Source organism: Aquarana catesbeiana, linkage group LG02, assembly GCF_042186555.1.
Source record: "Aquarana catesbeiana isolate 2022-GZ linkage group LG02, ASM4218655v1, whole genome shotgun sequence".
NCBI lineage: Eukaryota > Metazoa > Chordata > Amphibia > Anura > Ranidae > Aquarana > Aquarana catesbeiana.
Window position 1 is genome coordinate 498687465 of NC_133325.1, and position 15685 is coordinate 498703149.

Sequence of the window (15685 nt, forward strand, 5' to 3'; positions counted from 1 at the left end):
CTTTGGGTGACAAAATTCTTGTTGCTCAGATCCATGCTTCCCCTGAGAAACCTTGTGACCGCTGCTTTGTCCCTGAGAGTCTCCGTACTGCCGTACTCCAGACTTACCATTCTCCCAAGGCAGCTGGCCACCCAGGGAAGAATCAACTCTTTTGGGCCATTTCCCAACAGTTCTGGTGGCCTAGTCTATATGCTGATGTAGCCGCCTTCGTAGCTGCTTGTTCCGTGTGTGCTCAGAGTAAGACACCACAACACCTTCCAGTGGGCCTCCTACAACCCATACCCAATGGAGAAAGGCCTTGGACCCACCTGTCTATGGTTTTCATTGTGGAGTTACCCAACTCTCAGGGCAACACAGTTATCCTTATAGTGGTTGACCGGTTTTCGAAAATGTCTCATTATATTCCACTTATTATGTTGCCCACATCTAAGGAACTGGCTTCCATTTTTGCGTGGGAGATCTTTCACTTACATAAGCTACCCAAGGTGATCGTCTCAGACAGGGGTAATCAGTTTGTGTCCTGGTTCGGGTGAGCCTTTTGTGCACAGTTGGGAATTCAGCTTGCTTTCTCCTCTACGTATCACCCGCAGTCTAATGGGGCCACAGAACGAGCCAACCAGTCCTTGGAGCAGTTTATACATTGCTATATTTCTGACCATCATAACAACTGGTCAGACCTCTTACCTTGGGCGGAGTTTGCTCACAATAGTGCCATGAATTCTGCTTCCCGATTGTCCCCGTTTATGGCGAACTATGGTTTCCAACCATCCACGTTGCCTGACTCATTTGCTCCTTAGAGCATTCCTGCGTTAGAAGAGCATCTCCGTGGTCTTCGTTCCACATGATGTACATGCCCCTGTCCTCCTCCGTGCTTTCCGTAGACGTTTTCCCCTCAAACCTGGTGGTCCTCTGAGGGGGAGGGGTCATTGAGGAGGGGGTACTGTCATAGCTGGGGACAGCCCTTCCTTCTCAGAGCAGTCCGCTCAGTTGTCGGGTAATTGCCAGCTCTAATCTTTCCACAGTGAGTGACTCACCTGGTGATGATATCCTGCTCATCAGTCCTGCTGGCTACTTAAACTGCTCAGTTCAGATGCTCTCTGCCTTTGCCTGGTCAACACATCCAGAGACTCTCTCCTGTATAAAGAACAGGGGGAGCTGCGCTAAACTAATTGATCTATGGGGCAATAATCCATACACTCACAATCTAGAGGCTAGTGTACCACAATAGGTAAAACCGTGATTATAAAAACAAATTAACCCAAAGTGAGTACACTGCTAATGTGGTTATGTACCAATGCACTAATCAAAAACACTGAGTGAAGATCAATATCTAATAAAAATGTGACAAATACAATGAAGTGAATATTATGACAAAAATATGAGTGATCATAGCCCGGGATCTCTATGGTGTACACTGAACTCTTCAGCCACAGCAAAGATGGCCCTCGCACAGATCGGATAGGGCATGGCAATAGAGTCCCCATAGAACAACAAAGGCTCACAAGTGTGAGACCCTTAACATTTATTCCGAATATCATAAGACATAAGACAAATGTACACTTACATTTAGATAGATACAACACAGCATTAAAAAGAATCGAGCCGGCCGGCCTCGAATAAGCCCGTTGCTTCCAGGACTAGGCATGTAGTGGTGACATCAGTGCATCGCTCCTCCTCCCTACGCGTTTCATCATCAACAGGAAGTCGTCACGGGGCACGGGCGGTGTCCTGACGCACCGCTTATATACAAAATAGATAACCAAGCCTCGATCTATTGTGAGCCTTTGTTGTTCTAAATGGACTCTATTGCCGTGCCCTATCCGATCTGTGTGAGAACCATCTTTGCTATGGCTGAAGAGTTCAGTGTACACCATAGAGACCCCGGGCTGGGGTAAAAGTCATCTGCACACTGTGGTCCCCTGTAATAAGGGACCGCCATGATCTGGTAAGCGGCAGTGTGTACTGTGGTGGAGGCACTTTTATCTGGTCACTTTTTTCTTGATTTTTATCCTGTTTATATCACTTGAAGAGTCTACAATTTTTTGCACGGACTTTATTCTATTTTTTTGTATTACCAGACACTATTTAACCCTTTTTGGTTACCATCTTTATGTATGGACTTTTGGTTACTCAATATTTATTAGCTGTTTAAAATATTTATCTTCAGTTTTATACTTTCTATGATCACTCACATTTTTGTCATAATATTCACTTCATTATATTTGTCACATTTTTATTAGATATTGATCTTCACTCAGTGTTTTTGATTAGTGCATTGGTACATAACCACATTAGCAGTGTGCTCACTTTGGGTTAATTTGTTTTTTATAATCACGGTTTCACCTATTGTGGTACACTAGCCTCTAGATTGTGAGTGTATGGATTATTGCCCCATAGATCAATTAGTTTAGCGCAGCTCCCCCTGTTCTTTATTTTGTTTTGGTGTTGTATAACATTTTAAGTTGCAGCTGAGGTATTTTGTAGACAATAGCGCAGTTTTTTCTCTTTATTATTCTCTCCTGTATACCTTTTCAAGACTTGCTTGGCTGACATGCCTTCTGGTTCCTGATCCTGCTTGCTGTTCCACTATGCTGATTCTTTGGTTTCCTGATTTCCTGGCCTGTCCTGAAGTATGCTGATCTCTGGCTCCCTGACATCCTGGCTTGTCTGACTATCCATTCCGGTTACCAAAATCTGGCTATGATTTGACTACGTTACTCTGTTTACCTTTTATTATCATTATTAAACAAGTGTGATTTTAACTACACTTCTGTCTGATTCATGGTTTCTGACATGCTTTCATTAAGAGTACCTCTACATTGTTAAGGTGTGAAGGCAACACCAACACCCAAAGCCCAATTTTTCTGCACCTGTTACTTCTATCCAAAGTCTCTAAAAGAGAAACCAGAATTTATCCAAAAAGTTTCTAATCTTGTTCCGAGTGCACTAAATTGTGGCCTCATCCTACAGACTCCATTGATTATAAAATAAAGAAAGCTTGAATGGAAAATGTCATTTTTTTGGCTTTATAAATGTCATTATTGCTGCAGCAAGCTCTATGCATGGTACAGATGTGCCACATTACAGGCAGACTAAGGGGACCCCCCCCCCCGGCACTATATTTAAAGGATTTTTTTATGGTTATTTTTCATTTTGATGGTTTCACTTTAAGCATCAGTAAATTACTGCTCATTTAAAAGTAATGTTTTTACAAACTTTTTTTTTTCATTGATACGTGTCCCCCAAGACAGTACCCGGACCCCCATAACCATTGCACATAATTACTTGCATATAAGTCTTCAAAATAGTCACTTTTGATTTTTCCAGTTTGGGTCCCACAGACTTCAATGGGGTTCGTTATTTGGTTCTGAACTTTTGCGATCTTCTAAAGTTCTGCCACGAACCGAACAGGGGGTCGTTCAGCCCATCTCTGTTTCTCATGAGTTGGAAGTCTTTGCATCTCATCTCATGAATCTGGCCCTGCCTTTATTGGCTGCTGATGGATTTCTTGATTGAAGCCTCTCATGGCCTGGTTTCTTCTTTTGCATCATTTGGATTGTCTGCGTTTATTTCTATTTCTATTTCCACTTTGTTGCTTATCTTAATGTGACACTGATGTGGAATTTCCCTCAGTTTGAAGTGCCTGTGTTAGTTCATGAAATTTTGAATACACTGAAGTTTCATCGACAATTACACTTCTAATGATGATTACCTTGTTTTTGTCTTGGTGTAGAATTCTGTATCCCTTTTGAGATTCACTCTACCCCACAAGTACACCTTCCTTTGCACAAGCATCTCATTTTGTACATTTTTCTTCTGGGATGTGCACATAGGCTTTGCTTGCAAAATTGTTTAAATGGTTCAAATTCAGGGCTTTTCCATTCCATAGTTCATATGGAGTTTTCTCGGTTGATTTTCCTGGTAGTCCATTTTGGAGATAGCATGCAGTCATAATTGCCTCTCCCCAGTATGTAGTTGGCATATCTGCATGGAACAGCATTCTCACATAGAGTATGGTTAATTCTTTCTGCAACCCCATTTTGTTCTGGGTTGTATCTTTCAATAGTTTGAAATAGTATGCCATGCTTTCTGAGAATTGCCTGTGTGTTATCACCTGTATATTCAGTTACATTGCCTGTGCGCAATACACTCTGCATTTTGCTAAATTTGTTGCTTACTTGAGCCAAACACTGTTCAAATTTCTCTGGTACTTCTCTTTTGTTGTGTTACAGATATAGTATAGTACCTGGAGTAATCATCTATAAAAGTGAGAAAATATCTCTTCTTTCCTGAGTCAATTTTTCCATTGGACCCGAACGATCTGAATGAATTAAGTCCAGAGGTTTCTTAGATCTGCTGTTACCCTGCTTTGGAAAAGCTTTTCATGTAATTTTTACTTTTTTACAGCTGATGAATTTCATTGTTTGATCATATGGACAAATGTTTATTTCATACTACAAACAGATTGGGACTTTATACGAGACACATGCACCCATGCGACTCCATCTCTATTTATGATCACAAAAAGCGGTGGTTTTGGGACTTTAAAAGAGAGATGTATACCAAAAAGCAACACAGGACAGAGGTTTGGCTAGGATGCCTTTATTGCTTCTGGTAGATTTCCTAAATGAAGCCTCTTGGCAGCGTTTCCTCTTTCACGGCATTTGGATTGTCAGCATTAATTTCCACATCTGCGTCACTTTGTTGTTTAGCTTTATGTAAAACTAATGTGGAATTTCCCTTAGTTTGAAGTGTTTGTGTTAGTAGAAATGTAATTGTCGTAATTAAACTTCAGTGTGTTCAAAATTCACAAATTGATGGTTACCTTGTTTGCGTCTTGGTGAAGAATTCTGTATCCCCTTTGAGATTCACTATACTCCACAAGTATAAAGTGGAAGTGGTATACCATGCTAATAAATCAAATAATACAAATAAAATACAAATAGCAGCAACACATACACATAAGATATAATCATGCAAGACAGAAATGATACGAGCAAAGGTTGCGATTAATGAGTGAAAACGAAAATGTGAATATATATATATGTAACAAAAAGTGACAATATAAGTGTATATATGTGAAAAATCACATATGGCAGTCTGGGACGGTCCTCCTTGAAAACTGGCTCGCATCCAACCTCTCCTCTTTCCAAGTCAAAGTCTTCCAAGTAAGAAAAAAACAGGGAGGTGGAGGCACCAACCTGAGTGTAGTATTAAAATGATGACCTAATAAGATAAGATTAAAAACACTTACAGGATGATAGAAGATACATGCTCGTCAAAGTAAAGTGCAATCCTGGCATTCCACATGGCTCTGTAGGTACCACCGCTGTTCCAGATAGCTGGAAAGGATTGAGCAGCTGGCTGGAATGGATCACAATGTTTCTCCAGGAGCAAAGGAACCAAGAAGCTCCACACTGAACAGGATGGACCATGGAACAGGAAGTGATTTCAATGGCGTCTGATTGGACCTAGGCAGGGCTGGAATCTTGTCAATCAGGGCTGCACTGGTGAAAGGCCATGTGCTCGGAGCTATGTGCCTTGGGACGACCAGGTGGGTGGACAGGGTACTTATGAATTTTGGGCAAGTAATATATGATTGGAATGCATGAGGATGCAGGTACTAAAATGCTTTCTCTTTTTTATTTAGTACACCACAGTCATGACCCCGATTAACTATCTCCTCTAGTTGCTTGTTATATGAGAAACGTGGATCTGATTGTAGGGGTACATAAATATCCCGATCCCGCATGATTTTACCCATGTCTTGGAGGTAATCGCATTTATTGAGGTTTACAATCCCCCCTTTTTCCGCCGGTCGGATAATAAGATCTTTTTGCTGGCAAAGCTGGTCCAATCCCAGCTGTAGATCTTAAGCTAGATGTTCAAACACTATCCCAGTCTTATAATCTCTCACGTCTTTATTGAATTTTTTCTTATTTTTATTCTTTTGTTTAATTTTTTGCTTTTCAAGTAACTTTTTAAGATCAATATGGACAATATGAACCTGGGGGAAAGTTTCTCCTTAATAAGTTTATTCTCTGCATCCAAACGGGTCAACTTATTATTTTTCCTTTGAGTTAAAAACTCCAAAAATTGAACACCTGCCTCATTGAAGTATCTGAACCGCTCTTGTAGCTCCACTTCAACTTTTTGGGGATAGTGTTTGAATGGCAGAGTAAAGCTCTGGCTGGTGAGGGAGAACCTGTGGACCTATGGTGTCATCTGATACTGCTCCCCCTCCCTGCCAGGGAACCTGGCAATCAGTCCAATTCATATAGACCTCCTCAGGCTTCAAATCAACAACCTGCCACTTCTAGAAGAGTCTCTTATCGGTCGCCTAAAAGGGATCAGAGACCTCCCCCGCCCAGACCTAGACCTTTAGGACCCTTTCCTAAAGGCCCCCCTTATAAATCTCCAAATTGGAAACAAAGAAATCATAAAGCTAAACACACGTACCAACAGGAAGGTTATAATCAAAATGGTCCCCCTAGAAGGGCATATGAGGAGGTCCAATATTCAAATTACTCAGTACCCACTCACAATCAGTTTCAGCCTCTTTATAATAGGGATGATCAATATGAAATGGAAGAAGAGAACAGGGCAAATACTATGATCACTTTCATATCCCTTAAAGGGGAACTTGGAATGATATACCCCCGTGGCATCCCCCTCCACCACCACAACGGGGAGATAGATCCAATCGGTATCCTCAAAATCAGCAACCAGTAGATCAAAGACCCAAAAGGAAAAGGGTGTAAAGGGTCAGGGTATCTATAACTTGAGTAAAGTTACTCCTACTCAGGCTGAGACCTTCATTTTGGACAAGGGATTAAAATTTGCACCATCCCAAAAATGTAATAAATTCCAGACCCATATGGACATACATAAGTATACATGAAAACTCAGTCTTAAAAGATATATTATGTCAAACCCTATTAAAAATAATAGGATTGACCCTTCAAATGTTCAATACTCTAATCTAGCCAATGCCAAGAATTGAGTAAAATCGTGGGGGATCAGGATACTTATGTACCCCATCAATCAGATCTGGAGGAGATAGCTAATCGGGTCATGCCTGTGGTGTACTAAATAAAGAGGAGAAAGCATTTTTAGTACCTGCATCCTCACGCATTCCAATCACATTACTTGCCCAAAATTCATAAGGTCCCTGTCCACCCACCTGGTTGTCCCATTATTTGCAGAATAGACTCTATCACTTCTCGCGCAGTGAAATATATTGATGGTTTCCTCCAGCCTTTGGTCAAATCATTACCGGCATACATTAAAGACAGTAGATATACCATTAATTTACTAAATAATTGTTCATACAGAGAAGACTATTGGTTATTCACTGCAGATGTCACATCATTATACACAATAATCCCACACCAATGGGGAATTTCATCAGTTGAATACTTTATTAATAAGGATTCTATTTCACCTGTTAAACAGACAAAGTTCATTATGGAATTTCTAGAATTTGCCACTACGCACAAATTTTCAAATGTACATTGACGATGTCCTCCTCCTAAAAACTTTAGCCTAGCCAACCTATTTATGGGTAAATGGAAGGAGGACGTCGTCTATGCTAGCCACAGACCTGAATTGGTTTTGTGGGCTAGGTACATTATAAAAACTGTGAGCGAACAAGTAAACAAGCCCCTAAAACTCGTCCTACTACCACTGCGCCCTGGTCCTAATATTTATCCTTATGCTAGCTGCCACTTTAAAAATAAAATAATCAAATCTGAATCATCTATAAGGTGAAACGTAACTAGATAAAGAGTGGCGCTATCCCCTATCAGTGGGATTTAAGGTGAGTATCCACACCACTTCTAATATAGTACACCAATCCTAAATCCCTATTATAGAGAGTGGATTATCAATAATAAAAATCAATTGTCACACCTAACATCTGACTCGGTTAAATTGATGATAGGCAACCCCTATCCTCATATTGATTAGTGGTTCCAAATTAATAATAACTACTGCAGTAGGGAACAGACACAAAAGATACGCTCAGCATCTTTCCAAATTACTGTTCTGCCTTATTATGAAGCAATTGAAGGTTTTTATGCACATGATTACGTAGGTATCACATTAATATTACAATTGTACATTTATGGTAACAAGGGGCGTTACATAGGCAGGCTAATTCTAATCAGGACTCGAAAGAATGTAAACATTTACTGAAAACATTATTAGTGCTGTTGCACAGTGAGGGCAGTGTGCAATACATACAAAATACAATACAATTATATACAGAACTTACAAATTTCCATTACAGTCTCCCCTCTTTTGATCAATATTTTGATCACTAACCACACCTGCTATCATCTTTAACCTGGAACCTCCACACGCTTAGGTGGAGGTAGTCCTGGCCAAAGAGGCAAAAAACTCCATTGTGGAGAAAATAATAGCTGAGCAACTTTTTCATTACAAAATGACTTTTCATTGTGAAAAACAAATGATTGATAAGACATATTTACAGAGTACTGGCTGTACACTCCTGTGGCCAGAATGGCCTTCTAGCTTAATTGTTGGCATGCTGACTTATCAGCATATGTAAACACAGACAATTCTACATAAAATGGAAGACATACAAAAGACAAATATGACTTCAACTTGGCTGAACTACTTTTCAAATATATATATATATATCCCTTACAATTAAAGTAATTGAATAAAAAAGTACCCTAGACTGTGATCACAAGAGGGAAACAAATCAAACACAGAGATTTCTTTAATTTAGTCATTTTTGCAGTGTCTGGTGTGGATCCAGGTGACTTTTCCTTCACGTTTTGCAAAAACTGTACATGAAATAGATGCTGTATTGAGTCTCCAAACTTTTCCTTATATATAAATGTCTCTTAACAATCCACAAGTCACCTGGCTTTAGTTTTAGATCCTTCCAAACTTTTAGGATCTGGAATTGGGGAGAAAACACATAAATGAGTTTGTCAAAAAACCTTAAAAGATCAGCAACATTCTCTGTGAGATCCGAATGGAGGACTTCATCTGCTGAGACAAAATATAAGCAAGTGAGTAACACACTCCCAAACCAAATCCCATAGGGAGAGAGTCCAACATCCCCCTTAGGGGCTTGATAAAATATAAGAAAACATTCAGGCAAAAGTTTTCTAGTTTCTTACTCTACTTTGTCCGCTACATTGTAGACAGTAAGGGGTGTAAAAATAAAACCTCAAAACTTCTATTAAGGACTCTCCTATAAAAAATGATTTCCTCTGTTACTCTCTGTACTTTCTGGCACTCTGTACTTACAAACTACTTCTGATAACACTTTTTACTGTGGCCTTTGCAGTAGCATTTGCCACTGGACATCCAAAAAACATGTCCATACAGACAAAATGCATACTCGTAAGATCCTAACTTGGGCATCTGGATATATCTTTTATGTAATCTCTGGAAGGGATGTTCAGCTTTTGGTAACACCTTTGGTAACAGGTAAAACAAGAAGTGGTATGTTATAAAAACAACTGTGGTGAACCCTGGCTCTATCCCATGCTTATTTACTAAGGCAGCCATAACTGCTTGTGACTGATGACACAGTCCATGTGTCAAGCTGGAGGGAAAAGAGTGGCTGGCAGACATAAATGATCACCTTTTCCAAAGTCCTGTTTCATAAGAAGTTGCCCCCTGTGGACCACTTGTTCTTCTCGTTCTGGGGTCCTTAAAGTTGAATTATTAATCCCAGCTATACTGGGCCAGAACTAGGGTGGAATCTGTGAGTTGCACAGACCCATCAAGTGTCCGGGGCTGTAAATGCAGCATCCTTAGTCACCTGGTCTGCTTCCATGTGTGAAAGTTAATATGGCTACCTCAGCAAGAACCTGGAAGGCTGAAAACAGCCGATCAAATTAACTTGGCATGCTTGGTTGGTTTACCTGCCGAAGTAAAAACAAACTTCTGGCCCTTCAAATGGAACCAAAAGCACTCTATATCTCGACTATCTATATAAATATACACTCTTTTTATAGCTCACAGGCTTTGCTAAAACATGGAGCTCTGCTTCTTGAGCTGGGGAAAAAGGATCCAATGACTTTGAATACAGAGTATCCTTCTGGGTGATAAACTGCATACTCAAATCTACAAAAAATGTAATATCTGAGTCTTCAGGGAGTGTGTCCTGCACTGGGCTCACAGCAGCTGATTCCTACACCATCAATTTAACACACATGTCTTCCTTTGTCTCCGGCCGCCAATAGAGGCAATGAGGTGGCTGGATTCAAATGTACGCATTTTTCATTGTTAGATTTGTACATAAACAAACTCATATTTTAAACCTTTCATTAGACAAACATTTAGTTATCTGTATATTTGCTGCACAGAATGTCGAACCATTAAAAATTAAATGTTTGACCAAAACAATATCTAACTTTGTCTAATAGCACCTTTGCATAAAAGCTGCAGCTCTGATATATCGGGGAGAAACCTTCATTACTGGGTCCAGCTTGCATAAATATATTACAATGTCTTGTTTTCTATCACACTATTTGTGTAAGAACTCCAGTTTCATGTTTCAAAAGACAACTTTTTCCTGGCAATATTATAATAAATGATAACAATACCCTGCGGTCATGCAGAGATGTCCATAAATCCAAAACTATTCTTCTGCTTATACTACTGTACTTACAAGAAAAAGGGGCACATCATTTCACAATCCACACATTCTGCTTTGGATTTCAAAAATAAAAATAAATAAAAACAAAAGGACCAATCTGTATGATGGACCAGAAAGCATCAAAAACTATAAAACAACTGGCTGCAGGTGGCATCTATCCTAACAGGGTGTGTGGACTTGATGTGATGGGTCTGTTATATTTAAATTTTATTTATTATTACTCTTACATCATGGACCGCACATCAAGTTTTCATCAAAAACCTTACAATATCATTTTTGTAGAAAAACTTCTTATGTATCCCATCCATCTTGGCTTTGTTAAATATTATGGCAGCTTTATTCAAAATAACAACCTCATCTTAATCTTTTTTTCTCTCAATAAGGGCTTATTGTATAAATGTAAAATTACAAAATTGTTATCTTAATCTAAACTAATCCCATTTTTACAAATTTCCCCAATAACCTGGATTTCATTTCCAACCAAAGGTTGTCTAAACCAGTTTCATTATATCTATATAATTGTGAAACTCATATTAGAAATTAATACTCATTATTACTTAATTTTACTTAATTTCCCTTTTTTAAATGCACTGTTTCCACTATCAAAGGATATTCAATTTGTGTAATACACGGTTAAATGTAACCTTCATTTTACCATGTTTGGAAAACAGATTCAAAATAATTGTGATCACATTGTTTACCATTAGATTCGTTAACCCGGCACATTTTGTTATAAATGTTTTGTCTAAAAAACAGAAATTGGCAATGGTGTCCTTCCAGCTTATCACTAACCTCCCATCCCAGCCACATTTCGTTCATGAGAGCACAAAGGAGGGGGTCACATCTGCGTACATGACACACACAAGCAATAGAACTAAAGGTCCCAGCATTCGCACACACATACACCAATATCTCTTTAAAATCGCTTACATTTTTCCCATTTGTACACAACATGTGCATATCATTCTCTCACTTTCTTTTAACTCTTTAATATTTCCCTGCCTAAATTCTGCTTTCCTTATTTTGTTTAAATAACTTTTATATCTAGCTTCTATGATTCTATGATCAGATGGGGAGCCACAGTGCTCATCCCATCTTCCCTCTCTGACAACATATAAAGTATTCTGTTTTACCTCTCATTTCTCTGTTTCTGACTTTTACTAGTTGTAGTGCCTGATCCCAAATTCATCCCACAACTTAACATGAAAATGTCCCTTTCTGTCTAGTTCTAATGTCACCCTTGATCCATCCTGCTCACATAGATAGCTGTTTCTCTAGCTGTTTACTCTGCATGATTCTTAGTCCCTGTGGACCTTGGTAACCCAGTTACCCAATGTGGATCACTGTCAACTTTAACCATTAATCTAGGGGCTCAGTATAGGCGGAACCACACCTTCGGTTCATATATAGCGCTCCTCTTGCGCTGGGCATTTTTGAGGGTCTCTTACCCTTCATTCCCTTACTTAATTCAATGCCCATAATGACTGGCCAGTCTTCTCTCTCTTCTCTACGTGTGCCTATACCCTCTTGCCTCTAAACTACTTTATCTAGCAGATGTACTACATATACCTGTGAACAGCACTATTCTTCCCTTTCTTATCTATAACACTCCGATGGACAGTAGACAGGGACAACATAACATATAACCACCAATCAATACAGTTCAATTAAGGGGAGTAAAATAGGTACCCTTTGTCCCGAAAATGCCTTACCGATCAAGGAAGTCTGATAACTCAAATGTAAGCAAAAGGCTTACCTCAGCCGGCTGATTATCAGAAATTCCCGGATCGTCTCAAGCTCCTCGTTTCGGATACTCAGGGTCACCTGGAATCCCCTCCTAAGGCAAAGCTCGCCATGCTGACTCGGTTAAATTGATGATAGGCAACCCCTATCCTCATATTGATTAGTGGTTCCAAATTAATAATAACTACTGCAGTAGGGAACAGACACAAAAGATACGCTCAGCATCTTTCCAAATTACTGTTCTGCCTTATTATGACGCAATTGAAGGTTTTTATGCACATGATTACGTAGGTATCACATTAATATTACAATTGTACATTTATGGTAACAAGGGGCATTACATAGGCAGGCTAATTCTAATCAGGACTCGAAAGAATGTAAACATTTACTGAAAACATTATTAGTGCTGTTGCACAGTGAGGGCAGTGTGCAATACATACAAAATACAATACAATTATATACAGAACTTACAAATTTCCATTACACATCAATAACTTAATGTGATAGTGACTACTACAAATAACTTAAAGGTGAGAATCCTGATATAACATTTCTTAAACATAAAATGACATGTATATTATTACAAGTGACACCCCGTGAATAGTGAAAAACAATATTGTGATGACACAAATATATGATAAAATAAAATAAAAAAATTCAAAATACACAAATCATGTGCAAAATAAGTGCACAGTATATAATAGAACAAAAAATAGGTGAAAAAAGCAATCCAATAATGTTGGAAAATTATAAGTCCACTTCTATTTTTAAAATGATGAAAATCAATAAATTCAATGGTGGAAGAAAGTTCAAAAAGTGCCAGTGTCTTCAATCTGCAAATGCTGTAATTCTGTGTACACCACCCCTCAGTGCCGTGATTCCACTCCCTAGTGAATTGCTCACTCACCAGCTGTTAAGGCCTCACACTCTCGTGTTTGGCCGGCAAAACACCTTAACCCACTAACATGGGGGTTATCATGCAGCCACCGATATCTGCTGTTGAGTTTACCATACACTTTCCTTTGAGAATATGACTCCACATAAAAAAGGAAGAAATGCTCCAAATAGCGTGATACCGTTTAAAACATTTAATCAGAGACTTAAAACCATACATATGCACTCACATGGAAGCTAAAATCAACTCAGCACTTCACAGCAAATTGGAACTGTATCACATCAAAATAATCCAGATCACTCAGTAAAATTAACAGGGACGGCCACAGCGGACCCAGGGAGTGTGGACGCCGGCGATCGTCTCACCCGTTCACCGTTTGTACTCTCAGCTGGTCACCACTCCGTCTCTCGTCAGATCTCCCTCTATCAGACTCCTACGATTGCCGCGAAGCCACGCCCCGACATGTTTCGTCATACGGACTTAATCATGGGGTTGGCTACTCGGCAAGGCAATCACAGTTTTATGCAAATTCCAATGTGCACTGGGCGGGCGTCAATCGCTTGGCGTCTCCACACTTCCTGTGTCCCCATGTCCAGAATACACATACAAAACTCCTCTAAAATACAATATATGGGTAAAAGATGTTCACTAAGAGTCAGAGCCAAACGAAATTACAGGTGGCTTAATCCTAGCGCTATATACAGAGCTCCTATTTCCATAACCCATGCTTCTAAACCCTTGTATTCACATGGGAAGGTTTAACCCATTGCAATCATGGTCTACAAGTGACATGTCCAAACACAAGCAATAAGAAAAATGAAAAAATTTGAAAATTTAAAAAAACATATAAAAAATAAAAATAAAAATAAAAATAGAAATAGAAGATGAAACAAAAAAAAAATTAATGATATAAAAATATAAAAAATATATATAAAAATATTAAAAATTTATAAAAAAATATATAATAATGCAAAAATTAAAATAAAAATAAAGATAAAAATAAAGATAAAAATAAAAATGAAAATAAAAATAAATAAATAAAATATAAAAAAATAAATAGAAATTAGACATATAGAAAAATATATATATTTAAACATGTCACTCATGGTTCCTATCACAGTACCACAACTTGGGCCCTTTAACTTCCCCCTAGAAGTGAACTGGAACCCGAACTGCCCTCATGAATTGCTAATAAAGCAATTCAGGTCCAGTTCAATATTCATTCCCCTAGGGAAGAGGCTCTTAAGCAAATAGCTTCATCGGGTCTCTCTCTGAGAGAGATCCTTGACTCTATTAGACCCTCTCCAAGATTGATGCACCACATCTATGCCACAAAATTGTAGCAAGCTGGGGTCCTGATTGTGTTTCTCTCTAGGTACATTGATGACGTCCTCCTCCTATGGAACTGTAACACTGACATAAAATCACACACAGGTTGGACTTGATGGACTTGTGTCTCTTTTCAACCTCACCTACTATGTAACTCTTTTTTACCTCATGATAGTTGCCATCACCATTCATGGTTGGACTCAATTCCAAAAAAGACAAGATTTACACCTAGGACACAATTGCACTAAAATAGAAGATTTTACACAAGCCAATGTTTTAACTAATAGGTTCATTGAGATACTGCTACTCAGCTCAAGTCCTCAATCAGAGATTGTTTGAAGTTAAGGAACTGAGTAGGGACTGTCTTTTGGTTGAGAAACCTAAAATAAATAGTGACCAATCTATTTTACTTGACCATTTATCACTGGATACTCCCACCAACATTTTTTGATTAGGAAACTTGTGCGTAAACATTGGCACATATTGAAAAATTATCATATACTATTCTTCCTGATAGACCACAGGTGGTATATAGAAAAGTTCCTTCCTTGAAGGATTCACTAGCCCCTACTGCTTGTGATCCCCCTAACAATAGTAAACGAATGCTCTTTCAGAATTTAGTAGGTTACCATAAATGCAGAAGGTGTACTGCATGTTCCATTAATAACATTAAAGATAGGAAAATCACTAAGTTTATCTCCACTACTACTTCCCAAGAATTCCAGATAAAATCCTTCATCACATGTTCAACGTCCCACGTAGTTTACCTTTTGATCTGTCCTTGTGGATTGCAATACGTTGGACACAAGATACGACCACTTCAAGTCAGACTCAATGAGCACATTGGGAATATACGGAACGGGTTCAAAGGACATCCAGTGTCCAGACATTACCTTGAGGTTCATAACTGAAAGCCTAGAGGTAACTCCTTTATAGGTATAGATAAGCTGAAATTAAACTGGAGAGGAGGACCTAAGAGGTGTGCTATCTCCAAACTCGAAATGAGTTATATAGTGTTATGTGCCTTGGACCTTTGGGCCTTAATGCGGATGTGGAAATGAATGCCGTTATTG